Below are 17577 nucleotides of genomic sequence, written 5' to 3' on the forward strand. Positions count from 1 at the left end.
TCAAGGTGGCTTTCATGTGTTGATTCCAAAGGGTGCCACTTTGCACACCTTCAGCCTCAACATCCAGGCAAGCTGGTGTATTTTCTCCCTAGCCCGGTTTCATTGACAGGAGGAGGAATCTGGGCTCTGGCACAGCGGCGCCCCCCCGCGGCTGCACCGCTTGCCCCAGTCTAGCCGACCCAAGGTCGGCCTCCTATTCCGCGGGCGGGCACAAGGGCGTGGCGCAGCGGGCGACCCGGAGCCGTACTTGGGCTGGGCGGTGTGGTGGCGGCGGCCGGATCAGCGGAAGCCCGAGGCTTCGCCGCGGGCGCTGAGCGCGGGCGCGGGTCCGCTACGTGCGCGGGGAGCGCGGGGCTGCGCTCGTGTGCGCTCCTGAGCGCTCGCCGCCGCCGCTGCAGCGCCTTTGAGTCAGCAAACTCCGCCGCCTGCCAGCCCGGTCGTCCTCTTGTGCCTGACAGCCCGGAGGAGCCGCGTGTAAGTGACAGGAGACGTGCCGGGGAGGTCTCCCCGGCACCGCCGGGCTGGGGTGGGGCGAGCCGGCTGCCCTTGCCTTCCCGGAGGCTTGGGGCCCTTCCAGGTGCGCCCAGGTGCCGCTCCCTGCGAGCTGGGAAGAGGTTTGGGTCTCCTGGGATTGGAGCCGGGGAGCTGCCTCCTTTCCAGCTGAGGTGGGCAGGGGAGGAAGAAATGGTCGTTTGCCAGGGGCGAGCCTGGAACGTATTGATCCATGGGTTCTCGGGTAAAAAGAGGAGAGGGTGGGGCAGAGGTGGAATCCTGGATGCTGGAAAAAGTGCTGTGGCACCTTACACCAGGCCTGGTTGGATGGGTATGTTTTTATTTATGAAAAGGTAGCTTTGGGTTTAGGGATGGGGGGGGGGGTAGGCAGGTTTTTTGTTTTTTAGTTTTTCTTTTTCTTGTTGTTGTTTTTTTTTTTCTTTTTTTCCGTGGGATTGTGGGATTGAGGGAAAAGTCCCTAGAGAATAACCCACATTGACTGAGTACCAGGTTTGGTGCCACAGGAAAGCAGCAACCTGTTTTTCAGTTCTGATGCATCATACTTATGTTAAGGTTATACACGGGTTATTGGAAGGAATGGTCACATATTGAGAGCAACATGTCCTGCTTGAAAGTGTGGAAAGAAAATTCGACTGAGTACATTTTAAAGCTCTTATTGACTTTATTCAATAATTCATGAGCCGGGCAGCATCCTGTCTAGCAGATAGAAAGGAGCTCCGAGGAGCTGTACAAAATGGAAGACTTTTATAGGCAGAAGGGAGAGGGACATGGAAGTTATACTAGAAAAAAGCTGATTGGTTGTGGAAAGGAACCTTCCTTAGGGGAAGGCAGGAGTCTATCAAGCAGATTACTTCACTAGCACTGACCAAGGCATTCCAGATTGGCTGATTTAATATTCCATTCCTGGGAGAGGCAGAAACTGTAATTAAGTTAGGTGTTGACTCTGGTGACGTGGTGCTTAGCATAAGTGACTCCATTTTGGAAGGGCTTCTATTTCCGCAAGACACATTAACATGTAAGAATATGGGAATTTAAAATCTAGAGCAGAAAGGAGGCTTTCACACGATCTCATTGACACCTTTCATTTTTAGGGATGGGATAATTAAGGCCGGGGGAGGGGAGTCATTCAGCCAGATGGGAGCAGAAAGGGGCCTAGATTCCAGTTGGCTTCGGACTCCCTCTGCAAGGTTCTCACCGCCTTTGGGGGCGTGGGGGTGGGTGTAGGCTTGGAATGTGTGAACTCCCTTTTTTCCCCTTGGTGAAGGAGGTGATGTGGCTGCCACCAGTGAGAAGCAGCTCCTCCATCCATTGACCAAGCTTAGCGGGGGTTCCTTGGTCGCTTCTGCTGCTGCTGCCATCACTTTCAGTGAGGCCTATTCCTGAGGCTTTTTCTTTTCTTTCTTTCTTTGTTTTAAAGGCATGGTAGATTTAAAATTGACGAATGGGGCTGTTTTGAATAAAGATACAAAAATAAAACACATCCAGAAGTAAATACATGAAGGTGTGAAGTAAGGCCATTGGTACCAACTTGTATTTAACTGGGTCATGCTGTTTCTTCTGCCAGTCTATTTCGTTCTTATTTTCGAGGTTACTGTTTCACTGAGGTTATGGAAATTGGTGTTGAAAGAGTGGGGAACTTGCTTAGGTGACACTGCACCCTACTAGGGCTCTCTTGACTGGCACTCCGCTTCACTGCCCACCACTGTGGGCTGTGATACGAACTTCCTCTTATTTTGCTATAGGAAGGCCTCCTGGAGCTTGGTATCCGAAAAATGGAAATAAACACCTTTATTCTTGCCCAAATAAAAGTGTTTTAGTTAAAGACTAACACTAGTGTTCTACAGCAGTTCTGCGAGACTTTGAAGTGTCTTTCCTGAGCTTTTGGATGTCTACTTTCATTTTAAAGGGTTCAGTGGGTTAGGTAAGCTACTGTGGGAAATGGCTTGGTGGCAGGGCTGTGGTTTAACAACTACTTGTGAAGGGCTTAGAACTGGCTGAGAGCAGGGTCCATCCTTTGCAGGCTTTCATTTCTAAGAATGGCAAAGAAGGGCTTTTGGCCAAAGTCATGGCTGACCTCCATGGAGAATACCTCACATTTTGGGCTGTTATCACCAAGTTTTTTCTTTCTCTTAGTAGTAATCTAGTAGGTATTAATCAGCTTTTATGTTCCCTAAGCCCTGTTCAAATAAGAGATTATACATGGTAATGGTTACAACTTCTGGTTTCAGTCTCATCGGAGTTGAAGTCTTGGCCCAGTCCTTTGCTAGCTGACGTACTATCAGCAGGGCGCCTAACCTCTCTAAGTCTGATTTATGCTTTATTCAGAAATAAAAAAAGGTAATGATAATCCTTGTCTCCCATAATTGTTGATAACAAGAGCTGACATTTTTTGAGCACTTGTTATGTGCTAGGCATGGTGAAAAGAGGTTTTGTGTGGCAGTCTCATTAACCTTCACAATGAACTTATGAAGCGGATTTTATTTAAACTGGGAAACTAAGGCATCAAGATATTTATGACTCCCCTGATCACTTCAGCTCACAATTTTAACCGCCCAGCAAGTGTGTCCCAGATTTCTGCAATTGCTAATAATTATTTAGGGCTTTGTGTGTGCCAGGCCCTGTTTACATACCCTATGTATATTAACAACCCTTGAGCTAGGTAATGTTTTTATTCCTGCCCCTGCCTTTATTTTACAGATGAAGAAACTGAGGCACTAAGCCTAAGTCAGACAACTAATAAATGATGGAGCTTGGCCTTGGGGTGGGTACTGTCCTCTGTGAATATATGTAAAGGGCTTAGCCAGGCCTCAATCAAGGGCAACTCTTAATTGGCACTTTAATTTGTTTTTCCTAATAACTATTCCCTCCTCCCAGTTTCTGCAGGGGAGATGTTTTTAGTTCTATAAATAATTCAACTTTGCTTAAGGTTTCATGATTCTGTATACATTTCTGTTGTATTCTCTGTTATTTTTAAAAGCTTGTGGTAGGTCTCGGTGAACTTGACCTAGGGAATACAGAGATAGGATTTAGGGAGTCTATGAACCCCCTGGAAGTGTATGATTTCATACTCCTGTGCAAAAAGGCATTACTCTGGGGGAGAGAAACCACCGCTTACTTTAGATTCTTAAAGCGTCACCTATGGTGGAAAGAAAAATTAGTAATGACTATTCTAACAATCTCGTTTTACACAGGCAGCTGAGGCCTAAGGAGAGGCAGAATAGCTTAATCGGAACTATGCAGCTAATTAGAAGTAGAAAGGGGACTGAAACTCAGGTCTCCTGACTTTCAGCCTCATAATCTTTCCATCACACCCCAATATTTCCCTTTGGAATAAGTGGTGCCAGGGGAATAAATTATGAAATGCCATGACTCCCAGCTCTCCCATGTGCTGCCACAATGTGTGAGAGACAAGCACAGAGGAAGCGCCTATCAAAATACAACCTCCTAGGCCGGCCGAGTGGCTCAGTTGGTTAAGAGCTTGCTCAAGAGTGCGAGCTCTGAGCAGCATGGTCACTGGTTCCATTCTCGGCCTGAGCTGAGCTGCCACTGAGCTGCCAACAGGTGGCAGGATGGCTCAGCTAAGAAAAAAAAAAACCAATACAACCCCCTTTGGCATGTCAAAAGAGGCCTGTTAGTCAGGCCTCTTTACTGTGGTTTAGGATGGGAATCTATATCTCTGAAAGATATGAGCTGGGAGCATAAAAATTGTTTGGGGGGGAGACGGGGAAAGAGTCAGAATGTGTATTGGTTGAGGCACAAGGAGGCCGCCCAGGCCTCTTGGTAGAATTGTAGTGTTGGAAAGTTTTTGATGAGCGATTTGTAAATTCAAACACAATTCCATGAAGTCTGAAATTTCTGTGTAGTGTGTGAATCACTAGGAAGTAAGGCCACCTCCCGGCCAAAGGATGATACTCTAATAAGACTAAATAAGACTTGACAGGTCATGAGACCTTTATGTATTAGTTTAGGCCACCCTTTTAATGTCATTTAATTTTTACAAACTGATAAGCTTACCTGGAAAAATAAATTTGTACTAATAGGCAATTCATTTTGTAATGTATTGTTTAGCCACATGTCAAAATATGTCATGTATGACCAGGACCAGGAGGCCCAGAAGTGGCTCCATTATAAAGCTAGGAATGAGCATATGATAAAATTGACTGTGGGAAAGTCTACTGGGACAGCTGTCTATCCATAGGAAAAAATGAGATCATGCCATTCACACAAATAAATTCCATGTAGATTAAAGATTAAATGTCAAAACCAAAACTATGTATCTTACAGTACATAGATATATATATAAGATGGTTTTAAAAAATAATTGGAGGAGTAAAGACCTCACCAAGTTTAATAAAATTCAGAAACTTTAATGGAAAATAGTAATAAAACTTCATGAAACATTATACTTCTCGAAGGAAAAAGATGTCATAAACAAAGTTAAAAAAGACAAAGTAATAAAGCAAATAGTTGCAATATATATATAATAGATGTGAACTCTTAGAAATCAATAGGAAAAAAATAATCCAGTAGAAATTTGGGCATAGGTTATTAATAGGCAGTTCACATGTGTATATAAAATGCTTAACTTTGTTAATAATCAGATAAGTGTGGGTTAAAAACAACCACAAAACCATTTTTGCTTAGGTTACTAACATCCGGCATTGGTGAGGGTGTTGGGAAAATAGACTGTCATATACTTCTGTGGAGAGTAAATTGGTACAGCCTTTTCAAAAGACACTTTGACAGTGTGTGGAACATTCAAAAATTGGCTTTCTTTCTGATGCATCAATTCCATTTCTAGGACTTTATCCCTCAGAAATACTTGCCTACTTGAGCAAAGGAAGAAGGTGCTATAAAAGAGCTGATATGGAGAATGTCCATTCTATATTTAAGTAATGAAAGCAATGTGCAGACCAGTAGATACAGTCTGATCTCATTTTTTGAAAAAAATAAAGTCTGGAAGGATATGCCCCAAGTTGTAGCTAGTCATTGCCTTTGGAGGGTGGGATTAGAAAGGGGATGATAGTATGGACGATTTTATCAATAGATTCCTATTATTTTAAACTTTTAAATTTTGAAATAAATTTAAACTCATCAAAATAATAAATCATGGGCCAGCCGAGTGGCGCGATGGTTAAGAACTGGCTTGGGATGCCAGAGGCCCCTGTTCGGATCCCGCATATGAGGGCCAGTGACACTGCCCTCCACAGTTAAGATGCTGAACAACAGCTCAACCTGGAGCTGGGTGGCCGAGAGTCGTCGGCGACGGTGTAGGCTGCAGCCCCTGTGGCAGTGGGTTGCCATGGGCTACCGTGTGTAGCCGGCAGCCAGCGTGAGTGGCCAGCAGCCGCAGTGAGCGGCTGTCCAGAAACCGGCGACTGATCTGCCTCACCCGGGAAGAGCGTAATAATGGTGCCAACTTGGGGCAGTGAAGCAAAGTCCTCCACAACTAGACTGAAGAACAACAACAAAAAAACAAAACAAAAAAATCACTTATTTTTAAGAACAATGAGTATGTAGTACTGAAAAAAAGGGCAACACTGAAGAATGCCTGTGATGAGAAAATGACATAAATGACTACAAGTGTTAATAGGGTCCTCCTGCCTGGGTAGGCGATGGTCTCTCCTTGTGTGGAGGCCCCAGTCCTCTGGATTCCAGGCGAATGTTCCCAGCTGCCTTTTCTGCTACTCTTCCCAAAGATTTGCCTCAGCCTCCACTCTTGAAGGCGGGAGTCGTATGTAGCAAAAAAAAATTTGCTCAATCCAGAAGTATATTTACCCTAGATCACCTTATGTGGTCTTTAAACATTTAAAAAACAGCATTCATCTCTCCATTTTTATTTCTTGGGTGTAGTGCAGAATACCCTTTCACTGGTATTTTCTCAGCCTATCCCTCTCCTACTCCATCCTACCCGGAGTAAATGTCTAACCTGGGCTTTCTGGCTTTCGCAGTCCAGATCTCATGTTATCCACCTCTGCAGGTAAAAACTGCACTGAAGAAACATATTCGCTTGAGAATATATTCCCTTTCAGAAGAGAACATAAGAGAAGTATGTTCTCTTACACTCAAGAAATCTGGCTCATTAATAGCAGAACTTAGAATAATCTATACATGTAGATCTTCCCCCCTCCGGCCCCTGCCAGAGAGCCTGGATACCCTTAGGAAAATAAGAAAAAGAAGTGTGGAACCGCTTTCCTATTCGGACTGGAAACTCCTGGTTAAATTCCTAATAGCTGGTCCCCTCTAGTAGGGATCCCTGGATTCCTGGAGATGGAAGAATAGAAAAGGAATGAGGGGAATTAAAGGGGGGGACCCAAGGACCAGACAGACTTCCCCTAGGACCAGTCCTGTGCTCAGGAGTGTGATAAAGCTTTCTGACTTGTTTCTGGGAACATTTTACATGTCTGGTATAATGACATGCTCTAGGAAAGAGGTGAGGACCGATCCTATGCCGTACTTGCCACACTCTGCACACTGCCCTGGGCACTTTGATTTACGTTAGATCATTTAGTCCTGGGTAATAGGTAGTAGGACAGCCATTTCCTACTGTTTAGAGATATTTCATGACTTAAACCCACAGCTGCTCCCATGCCATTTTTTTTTCCAGTGCTCTATTTTAAGATTTCCACCATTGTGTTTACTTTGAGGCCAAGCTGGCATTCTCTCTGATAAAACAATTAAGGGAAAATTTACGAAGCCATATGGGTATCTTCTGAACGATAGGATTCTGAGAGTCCCACTTCTGAGCCTCAGACATATTCCATGCAGGTTATAAATGGCTGTAATTTGGGGGCTGGGTTATCATAAATTTGGTCACTGACACCACGGGCAACAGGGCTTTGTCCTGGTTACTTACAAAAACCGTGAAGTAGACCGAAAACGTCAGAGCATTTTAGCTTTGCGATCAGTGGCACAAGGTTATTTTCTTCTTCTTTCCAACCTCCTTTCCCACTTTCCATCTCAGGTGTGCATTTTCCTTCTTTGTGCCTTTTTGAGTGTTTCCCTGATTCCATGAAGGCCCCTGCAGCTTTTGGCCAAAGTTCCATGGGCATCAGAGGAGACGCGGAAAAACACAGCTCAAGCCTTGTGGGCCCTTAGCTTTGCCCAGCTGTCATCGGTGTGGGGCACTTGCCCTGACATGGCCTTGAGAGCTACCTCCTTTGCGTGTAGGAGACAGAGCCTACCCGGGCTGACACCTGCAGTGACAGTGAGTGCTGCCTCCTCTGTGGCCCCTAGACGAGCCCCACGTTACCTGAGACGAACCCCACATTAGCACCGTATTTTCCTTTCAGATGGCCTCCCCGTCAGCAGCCAGGTTCCTCTTTCACATCCGCGCACAGCTTCTGTCTTAAGCACAGTACAACTCCAGCTTGTCTGTGTACTGAGAACAGGGGGACCCTCGTGCGATTGCTTCCTCATCGTGTGCGTTGCGTGCGCTTACTCGTGTTTTCACTAACACATCTCCCGTCCGCAGAGCACAGCTGGATTTCTGTGGCTCCCTGCTCTCCGGTTCTCTTGACCACTTTGGCTGCACACCCACAAGGGCTGGGCTTGGAACCCTGACCCCATCAAGCCCAGTTTTGCCATCTCTGGGCAGAATGTATTTCTGATAGTCTCAGAAAGGAGAGAGAGAGAGAGAGAGAGAGAGAGAGAGAGAGAGAACCCTAAAGGAAAGGGGGACCAGAAATGACATTTTGATTTGGATTCCTTCAGCTAAAACCGGCCTCTGGATGTTTGAATGCATTGTTGGTGGCAGGTGACCTCAGGACTTTGAAAGGCTTTGTCGTTCTTTTCCCACGATTTACAGTATCCTTGCTAATTCACCCCTTAGTGCTGTAGCTCTTGCTGGTTACAAGGAAGAGAGACCCCCTAAAGTTAGCACCGGCAATGGGGGGCTTATTGGAAGGATACCACAGGCAACTCGGAGGCAATGATTTGGAACTGGAAAGTCACAAGTCACCCTTGTCCTCAACCCCCAAAGGCTGCAAGGTCTCTGACACCCTTTTCTGTGCCCCTCGCTGGGATTTCTTAGTTGTTTTTCAGGAGGAATTGCTCTGTATGTAGGTATGTATTTGGTGTGTTCATGGGAGGGGCTGAGTTCAGGGTCTTCCCGCGCTGCCTCCTTGGACCTGTCTCTCCTCGCTGGGGTTTCTCTTCGTGCACATGGCTCAAAACAGCTGGCTTGGCCCTGATTCCATTCAGGTGCTCATCCAAGTGCTCAGATCCAGCCTCCCAGGGCTCCCCCCCTCTGTAACACTGAACCCCTCAGCTTCCTCTTGTTCTCTGGCCACTTCTGCTTTGTCCCTTCCCTTGCCTGTTCCTTTGCTCTCCCCGACCCCTCCAGTTGGCAGCTCCTCAGGGCCTGTCCTGGGTCCTTTTTTTTTTTTTTCTGTGCACTTTCTAACTAGATCTGTGGTTTTCAAACATTTTATTTTAATAAATTTTATTGGGGAACAGTGTGGTTTTCCAGGACCCATCAGCTCCAATTCAAGTAGTTATTTCAACCCAGTTGTGGAGGGCGCAGCTGCATGGCCCATGTGGGACTCAAACCAGCAACCTTGGTGTTATGAGCACTGCATTCTAATCACCTGAGCTAACCAACCGCCTTCAAACATTTTTTTTTTTTTAGAGGGCAGTGTTACTGGCCCTCATATATGGGATCTGAACCTGGGCCCTCTGGCATCCCAAGCGAGCTCCCAACCAATGCGCCACTCGGCCGGCCCCAACCCTCAAACATTTTTATGCATGAGAATTACCTGGGAAACTTGCTAAAGCAGATTTCTGGGCCTCACTTCCTAGATATTCTAATTCATTAGGTCTAGGATGAGACCTGGGATGCTGTATCTTAATTCCCAGGTGATGCAGATGCGGTGACAAACCCTGGGCAAACCAGGTTTATTCATTTCTGTGACTTGACACTGCTGATTTCTTGATGCAGATGTCCAGCTCTCTCTTGTGAGCTCCAGGTTTATACATTAACATTGAATTTGACTGTGGCTCCTTGAATGTGTCACAGACATCTTAAATTTACTGGCCTCACACTATTGATCATCTCCTGCCTGGTTTTGTGGGGCCTAACACTTAGGGACTTTGGGGTCCCCTTGAAGAAACAGAACATAGCGTTGTGAATGCAAAGTGAGGTTCAGGACCACGGAGGTGGTCTGTGCACACAGGCTCAGAAACTTGAGCTTCTGTAGCTTCTTGGTCATTCCTCCTCTGCTTCCCACTCTCACTCCCAATACANGTTTAGTACTTGACAACTGGATGACGCTCAACAAGTGTTAGTTTCCATCCCTCCACTCCCCACCCCCGTAGCACCCTGGTTATCGCCTGATGCCTTGGACCTGCTTGGTTGCCTCTCCTCCATTAGACTATATATTCCTTGTTTTTTTTGTGTTTCTATACAGCATGCACTTATTGTTTTGTTTATTTATTCATTGATTTCCTCGCTCATTTGTTCACTCAATGACTTTGTTCATTCACTTTCTCTCTCTCTTGTTTATTCAAAAATCATTTACTAAGTACCTGCTAAATGTGTTGGGCCCTGGGAATCTACCGTTATCCCAGCTCGCATCCGAAAGAGAAATGACAGGAGCCTGAACTAGTCCAGCGACGTTGGAGGCTGAGAGAAGGGCGTGGACTTAGGAGGCATTCCGAGAGAGAGGATTGGCAGGGCTTGCTTGCCAATTGGATCTGGAAAGTAAGGGAAAGGAAGAAATCAGAGATAGTTTCTGGGGTTCCCGCTCGAGTCACTGTGTAGATGTTGACACTGTTAATTCAAATGAATAACACAGGCGGTGGTAGAATTGGGTAGGTTGTGGAAGGGCAAGGGAAAGGTGTGGTGTGACAACCAGCCTGGATTGGCACAGTAAGTTTGAAACGCCTGCAGTGTGTCTGGATGGAGATGTCCACTAGGAGGTGACCAGGCTGGCCTCAAAGGCAGTTCTGATTCCGGACTCTTTTGCATGTGACGTGGGAGAGGTAGCCAGGACAGAGAACGAGTACAGAGCTGAAGAGAAGAGGCTGCCAGCGGCCCATTGGGGAACTGCCCATCGTAAAAAGCAGAAGGTGACAGTGAGTTTGCAACTTCTGCTTGGAAGCCATGTGCGGTGGTGCCTCATCACTGAAACTACTCACGTCCCCCACCAAGAACACGCCGCTCATTGTCTGTGCAATGCAAGACCAGCCCTTGGGCGTCAGTGCAGAAGTGGGGGCAAGAATGCTCTCTTCCCCACTGTGGGCCTCACCATGTCACCTGCAGGCCCTGAGCTGCATCAAGTGTCTGTCTCCTTCCGCTGGAGTATCTCTCACAGAATCCTTCTTGAATAGATGTTATGGTCCCTCTCCTAGCAACTGTGTTTCATCACTTTCTGTCTCCAACTGGAGAAGCACAAATGAGGAAACACACCAACAACCACTTCACCTCGTGCACACCTCCACTGCTACNGTGGATTCAGCACTGACAGCTTCCCAAGGTTTTGTTGAGGCAGGAAATGAATCACGTACCAGGAGGTAGTGAGTGAGGCCAGCTCACCACTGGGCACATTTTTTACTTCATTGCCCTCTACTGCTCTTTGCTCAGCAACAACTTACGTTAAAGGGCCAAACAAGTCACTTAAATTTCCCATAATTTACCAGGTTTTAATATTGGGCTTTGACATGTCTTAGGACAGAGGCAATTTTTGTCAGATTCATTGCACATGTCATTCTCCCTCCACTTCATGTCCCGTCTACTCACCACCCTCCTTCCCACCATGGTGGACATCACTAATTGATTGATGGATTATGCCCTTTCCCATAGAGCCATACAAGCCCTGGAGAGCTTTATTAAGCCCTCCAGGCAGCAGGTTTACTAGATTAGAGTTGGTCCAACTGCGAGCCTAGTAAAACCTTCAGGGTCCAAACGGGAGAAAGAGTGAAGGGAATGCAGAGATGAATGGTACCCGGATTTGTGGAATTCCTGGATTACTGAAATTATAAAAGAAGGTTTGGGTCTCGAACAGAATTGCTACCTTTTTGCTTTTTATAGGAAAGACACAAAACCCTCCCCCAAGCCTATCAGACACAATCCCTATCTTTTAAAAAAGGGAGAATATTTTGATAACCCCAAAATAGCAAAGATATAATCTAAGAATAAAGAAGAATCCTTTATATCGAAAGACTTTAGCTTTATAAAAAGTTCAGTGCACTGTTTTCTTTTTCCAATTTTGCTGTGGACCATCAAAAACTTGGTCATGGACCTAAGTGCCATTTAGGGACCCCGTTATAAATTTGAGACTGCTAGAGTTTTTTTCTTTATATTTTGGGGAAGTCTTACAATGCAAAAATCTAATTCCTTTCATCCAGATGATACTGCTTCTTGGTGTTTTTGATGTGTACTTGGGTGAACATGTTATCTTATTACTTCTACACAATAGTGCTAGTTGGTTATTTTACAGAATAACAGAAAAGGTTTTCTAATACTTTGAGGATTAAATAAGGATATTTTCTCACGGTTACTCTCCTGTCCACTGTTGGTTCATTCATTCCAGTTATTTGTTGCCCATCGGCTATTATGTGCTGGGCAAAGGGGTGCAGTAATGAACTGGTCAGAATCTCTGCCTCCTTGGAGCTCACATTCCAGGGAAAACACGTGTAAACAAATACATAGTATAGATTCAGATTATAAGTACCATAAAGGAAATAAAACAGTATACTTGCAAAGAGAATGACTTAGAGGAGGAAACTGAGTGAAGGTATTGTAGTAAAGATGACTTTGGTGACATTTGAGCTGAGGACACAGGAAAGATCTAGGGGGAAACATTCTGAAAAGAGGGACCAGTAAGCGCAGAGGCCCTGGGATGGAGTGGGGTTGGTATGCATGCGACATGGAGAGAAGGCCGGTGTGACAGAGCGTAGAGGAGAGAGGAGAGGGGATGGAGATGAAGTAGGAAAGCAGGCTGGGATCAGACCCGTGGGGTTTCTAAGTCGTGGCGAGAGGTTTGGAGTTTATTCTTATTGCTGTGGGAAGCCATGGGAGGGTTTTCTGCAGGAGAGGAATTTGGTCTGAATTTTGCATTAAGATCGCTCTGAATATGTCAAGAATAAGATTGTATGGGGCAAACGAAAAGTCATTTGGGAGGCAAAGTCTGGTCACGATGGTGACCAGAACTAGGGTTTGCCAACACAGATGCTGATGAGATCTAGGATACATTGGGAAGTAGTGCCAACAGGATGTGTGTCTCCACTCAGCTCCTACCAGGGTGCCTGAAGATAGCAGATGCTCGATAAATATTTGTTAAAGGGAAGAACGAGAAAGTTAGTTGGTTTAGAAGGGAACAGGCTATACGGTCACCTTAGTTATGGGTGATATTTTTATTTCGCTTTTTTTCAAACTTCCTGAGTCATTGTATTTTAAATTTAAATAAAAATATGTAAAAAGAATTTTTTGCTTTAGGATATTTACTTTTCAGAGGTCAGAGAGCATTTTTTTGGGCTCTTTCACATAGTATGTAGGTCTCTCCCCTTGATGATGGGGAGAGACCATGTTGGTCTTCTTCAAGCTGGGAAGCCTTGAAGCTCTGGTCATTTTTTTTTTTTTTTACCCACTAGGTGCTCAGGAAGGAAGGAACTAGAATAGCACTTACACATTCCAAGGTGATTTTCCTGTGACTGATGAGATTAGGATCCCTGTAGGTTCAAAATGATCTAAGGGCTTCCTTAGATTACCTGACAGGCCCGTTCTTTTCCTTTCTCTAAGCAGTATTAGAGTTACGGATGAGTTCTGGGGACCTGCCTTCTAATTTTTTTCTACGAAAGTTTTCCTAATATAAACTTATATTTAACTGACTTGTATATAACCTCACAATAGTGACCCATAAAGATGTCAGTTTATTGGCTCACGCTTGAAGTGCTATGAAACAAAATTAGAGATTTTAAAAAAATGTCACATGTAATATTTTCAAACTAAAACGGTATCAAAAATAAATGCCAAGGGGTTAGGGTGCCGATGTTTATCTCCATGGACTATAAGGGGGCATTGTACCATCTAGTTAACAGTAAGACCTTGAGGAAATCAATTGTTCTTCTGCCTCTTAGCTTTTCCACCTTCAAATGCAAGAGAACTAAACACCTTGGTTTTGAGAAAACAGAGTTGCTTCTCCAACTATATACAACTTCGTGAAAGATGGAGGCACTTTAAATATCAAACAAGACTGACTTATGGCCCTGGACCAGGTAACAGGAAGCCACAGGCCTGACCCCATCTTTTCTCTGAAGTCTCACTTTGCACCAACCATCTCAGGCCACAGCAAACCACTTTGTCCCCAAACATGACTTGCACCTCTTGTCTCCCTGCATGTAATCATACTGTCCTCTCCACCTGGAACCCACCCTCTGCCATCTTACCTCCATCATTAAAGGCAATAGAGCGTAAGNCTATGTGCTTTGCAGGTTCAGTAGACATTCCTAGGTTAGTGGAGAAGTCACCTGGTTGGGCTCCTAACCTACTGTCTCCTGGGTCTCCTGGGTCCCTCTCTCTACCGCACAGCCTTGCCCCTCCCCCGCCTCCTCCTCACTTTCCCACGGGCTGAGTCTTTTCCCTCCATGACTGGATATTCCCAGTTCGTCTCTCAAACTTACAAACCCAAGGGTTCAAAGTATGGAACAGAACAAGGGGCTTTGTATGTAGGGAACTTCCACTCCTTAGAAGTTATAAACACTAACACTCAAAAAGAGTTTGTTATTACATGATAATTATCTTCCCCTTTCTTACTGACATAGCAGTTCTTATTGTAGAGTGACATTGGGAAGGGCTGGGAGAGGTGGCTGTTTCCGCAGCATCCCAGGTCACTGCCTGGGGGGTTGGGGGACAGTTAACCAGGCGGCATCCTGGGTTCTGGTGTCTCAGAGCAGGAGACATGGAGACTTTTAATGAGCTGTCTATGGGTGCCTGGACCCTGCGCATCTGGGCTGCTTCTGCCCAAATGCACATGAAAATCCCAGGAAATCAGTTTAGTGGTTTATAAGGAGGCACAGACTGGATGCTGATTTTTCTAGTCAGCTCATTTCCCTGACCGTTGGGAAGCCTTGACAAACTGTGACCTCTGTTTCGAGAACTTTGCCACACTGAGTCTGCAGATACCATGGGTCAGATGGGCTTGGATTACAGTCAGTACTTCAGGCAAATAGTCCAAGGAATAACTTTGGCCTTTTATCTACTTTAAAAAGCACTTTCCTTATGTCTTATTTTAGCCTTCTTGGGTCAAGGCCGGGCAGTGGACATCACTGGGTAAATGATTTGCTGCAAGGAAACGCCAAGCTGTGCATTTCACGTGCCTGGGCTGAGTTTCAGACCATATAGTTTTAAAATATTCTCCTCCCGTAAATATTGCAATCCCATCTGATAAAATAGATACTTGAAGAGAAAACTTCTTTTTTTTTAAGGGAACAAGTGCTCTGTGACCCTGAGGAAGAGACCTCAGCAGTTTTCCCCACAGGGGTCGTGGAGAAGTCTAGGACGGATAGTGGACAGTGATGGTAGCAGACAGCGAGCTCCAGGCACACGCCTCTCTATTTGTCCATGTGATCTTTACAGCAGATCCATGAAGTAGGCAGTTATCCCCTTTTTACAGATGAGGAAACTGAGGCACAGAGAGGTTAAATAACTTCCCTTGCAAAGGTCAGAATAAGAAATCACACCAGGCTGGCGTTAAACAACTTCACTGCCTCTTCCATTCAGTGTGTCCTTCCTGCTCCTTTTAGGGGGACACCCCTACTTAAAACTGAAAAATCCCCTGCTTGCCAAGTGCTTCATATGCAGACTGATGCCCCTTTGGGCAGGTTTGAACTTGACCTGTAGACTGTTCTCACAAATAACTGAAATGGCCTCCGCCACATCAGCTCTTTGCAACAGAAGGGATGGGCTTTGTGAAAGATTGTTATTTCCAGGGTGTTGCAACGCTTTTCCTTTTTGAGAGAGAATTTATCACTCAGTTTAGAAGAAGACCATTTAATGCTGACGTTTTGTCCCTGATTTGCATACCTGTATCCATGTCTTATCTCAGCCCCAAGCTGTTCTCGAAATGCTTGAAGACTGTTCCGGGTGGATGTCCTGCTTCACCTTGTTTCTTCCCAACTGAACTCATGTCCTGTGTCTCTTACTCCTAAAAACAGGCTCGTCTTTCCAACTTCCTCCTTCTGCCAGTGACACCACTCTTCTTCCAGTTACACGTCTAGTGAGTCATCCTTGACTCCCTTTTTACCATTGTGCTTTGTGTCCAAGTTTTTGTCATTTATATATATATTTAAATAGACTTGGTGTTTGTTTTTTTTAGAGCGGTTTTAGGTTCACAGCAAAATTGAGGGAAAGTACTATATACTGCCTGCCCCGCGCCCCCATTGTCAGCCTCAGCATCAGAGTGGTACCTACGTTATCACAATCAATGAACCTGTGTTGATGGACACATCATTGTCACACAGTCCACACTTTACATCAGGGTTCATTCCTGGTGTTGTGCACTCTATGGGTTTTGACAAATGTCTGACATGTTATCGTATCTCACAGAATAGTTTTGCTGCCCCCCGCCAAATCCTCTGTGCTCTGCTCCTCATTATTTTCACGTGTGCTTTGCCATCCCCCCCAACCCACTTTGAGTCCCTGATCTTTTCTGCTGGCTGGTGGTGCATTCCAGCAGCCCCCCGATGGAGCTCGCAGCCTGTCATTTCTCTCCCTGTCAATCTATCCTCCACCCTCCACACAGATGAGTCGTGGTCATGGTGTCAGGCTTCTACTTGCTGTATCCCTGCCTTCCAAAAGGATAGAAGTTCGTATTCCTCCGCTCACCCCATCCTAGAATGTCCATCGGAGCCTTTCTGGACTGAACCTCCTTGTGATAGTCTGCCAACACAGGCCCTCCCTTCTTGGGGGGGGGGCCAGACCCCTAGATGTCCTGAAAGTGATACCGCTTCTTAATCGGCCCAGGCTGGCCCCTTTCCTCTGCTTGTCCCAATGAAGCATCAAGGCCTCATCATATCCTCTCTCTTTCGTGAAGCCTCTCCCTCGGCGGCGTCCTTCTTCCTGTAGCCCTGTTATCAGTGTGGTTTCCTTTGGCACATAGCATGACCTTTGCATCACAAGTGAACGTTTCCTATCTCTGTCTGGGCAGCTTTAGGCCCTAGAGCTCAGGGGGAGTTACTTAACCATTACAAAACTAGCCCTCACCAGGACCAAACCTAGAACCATCACACAGCAGGCTGTCAGTGATTTCTTATTGAATTGTCCTTGTCATCTAGCTGGTCTTCATAGCTACTAACCCTAAAGAGGTCTGTCATGTGAATGCCCTACACTTCTCTCAGTATTACCTCCTTCCTGAGGATGAGAAAGTCATTTCCAGACCTTTGGCGTCCGTGTTCCCAGGTTCATGTACAGGCCGAGCTCAGCCCCCACCTCACACCCCGAAAGCTTTTGAGACATTAATAACTCAGTTTGACGGTTGATGGTCTCCACTAATTGCTATCTTTTAAGCATGTATTTCTAAGGAGGTAGCTTGGATGCCGTGTTAGATGTGGAGGTCCTGTGTGGTGATTACGAGGGAAGGCTTTCCTGAGTCCAGCTACCTGGGCTCGGATCCTAGCTCCTTCCCTGACTAGCTGCATGGCCTTGGGCTCTGCTTCCTTATTTGTAAAATTGGGGTAATAATACTTGGCTTGTGGGGCTATCTTGAGGCTTCGATGAGATACTTGATATTACAAGCGCCACACTGTGTCTGACACACAGTGAGCAATCAGTTATTTTTGGTTTGATTGTTATTTTTGATAATTAGTGGTGTAACTTTAACATTATAACCTAGTCTCATCCTCCACAGTGCAGTGCAGTTAGGTCAGGAAGGAAGATAGAAAATAACAGAGGCAGACATGTGCCTTCAAGACGTCCCACTCTGGGTTCTTGCTGGGTAAAAGCTTTCTTTACTCCCAAGGTAAGCAGCCAGCCACGAGTGGGAGGAGGTGGGCTGGTAAAAGAAGCAAAGTGTTGTTCTGATGCCCACCCTCCCAGCCTACATGGTTGGGCTGTGAAGAAACTCGACG

General features: G+C 45.7%; 1 protein-coding gene across 2 annotated transcripts in view; it reads left to right on the forward strand.

The window, feature by feature from the left end:
* The first annotated feature begins 224 nt into the window (after nucleotides 1-224).
* SNX10 (sorting nexin 10) overlaps nucleotides 225-17577 on the forward strand; it is a 59565-nt gene continuing 42212 nt past the window's right edge. The window contains exons 1-2 of one of the 2 annotated variants that reach the window (XM_019639971.1): nucleotides 226-474; nucleotides 15667-15728. The gene's annotated coding sequence lies outside the window, so the exon portion shown is untranslated. Of the gene's footprint in view, nucleotides 475-15666; nucleotides 15729-17577 lie in introns of both variants that reach the window. The other variant, XM_019639970.1, reaches the window with a different exon arrangement.

Source organism: Hipposideros armiger, unplaced genomic scaffold (assembly GCF_001890085.2).
Source record: "Hipposideros armiger isolate ML-2016 unplaced genomic scaffold, ASM189008v1 scaffold_47, whole genome shotgun sequence".
In the NCBI taxonomy this organism is placed as follows: domain Eukaryota; kingdom Metazoa; phylum Chordata; class Mammalia; order Chiroptera; family Hipposideridae; genus Hipposideros; species Hipposideros armiger.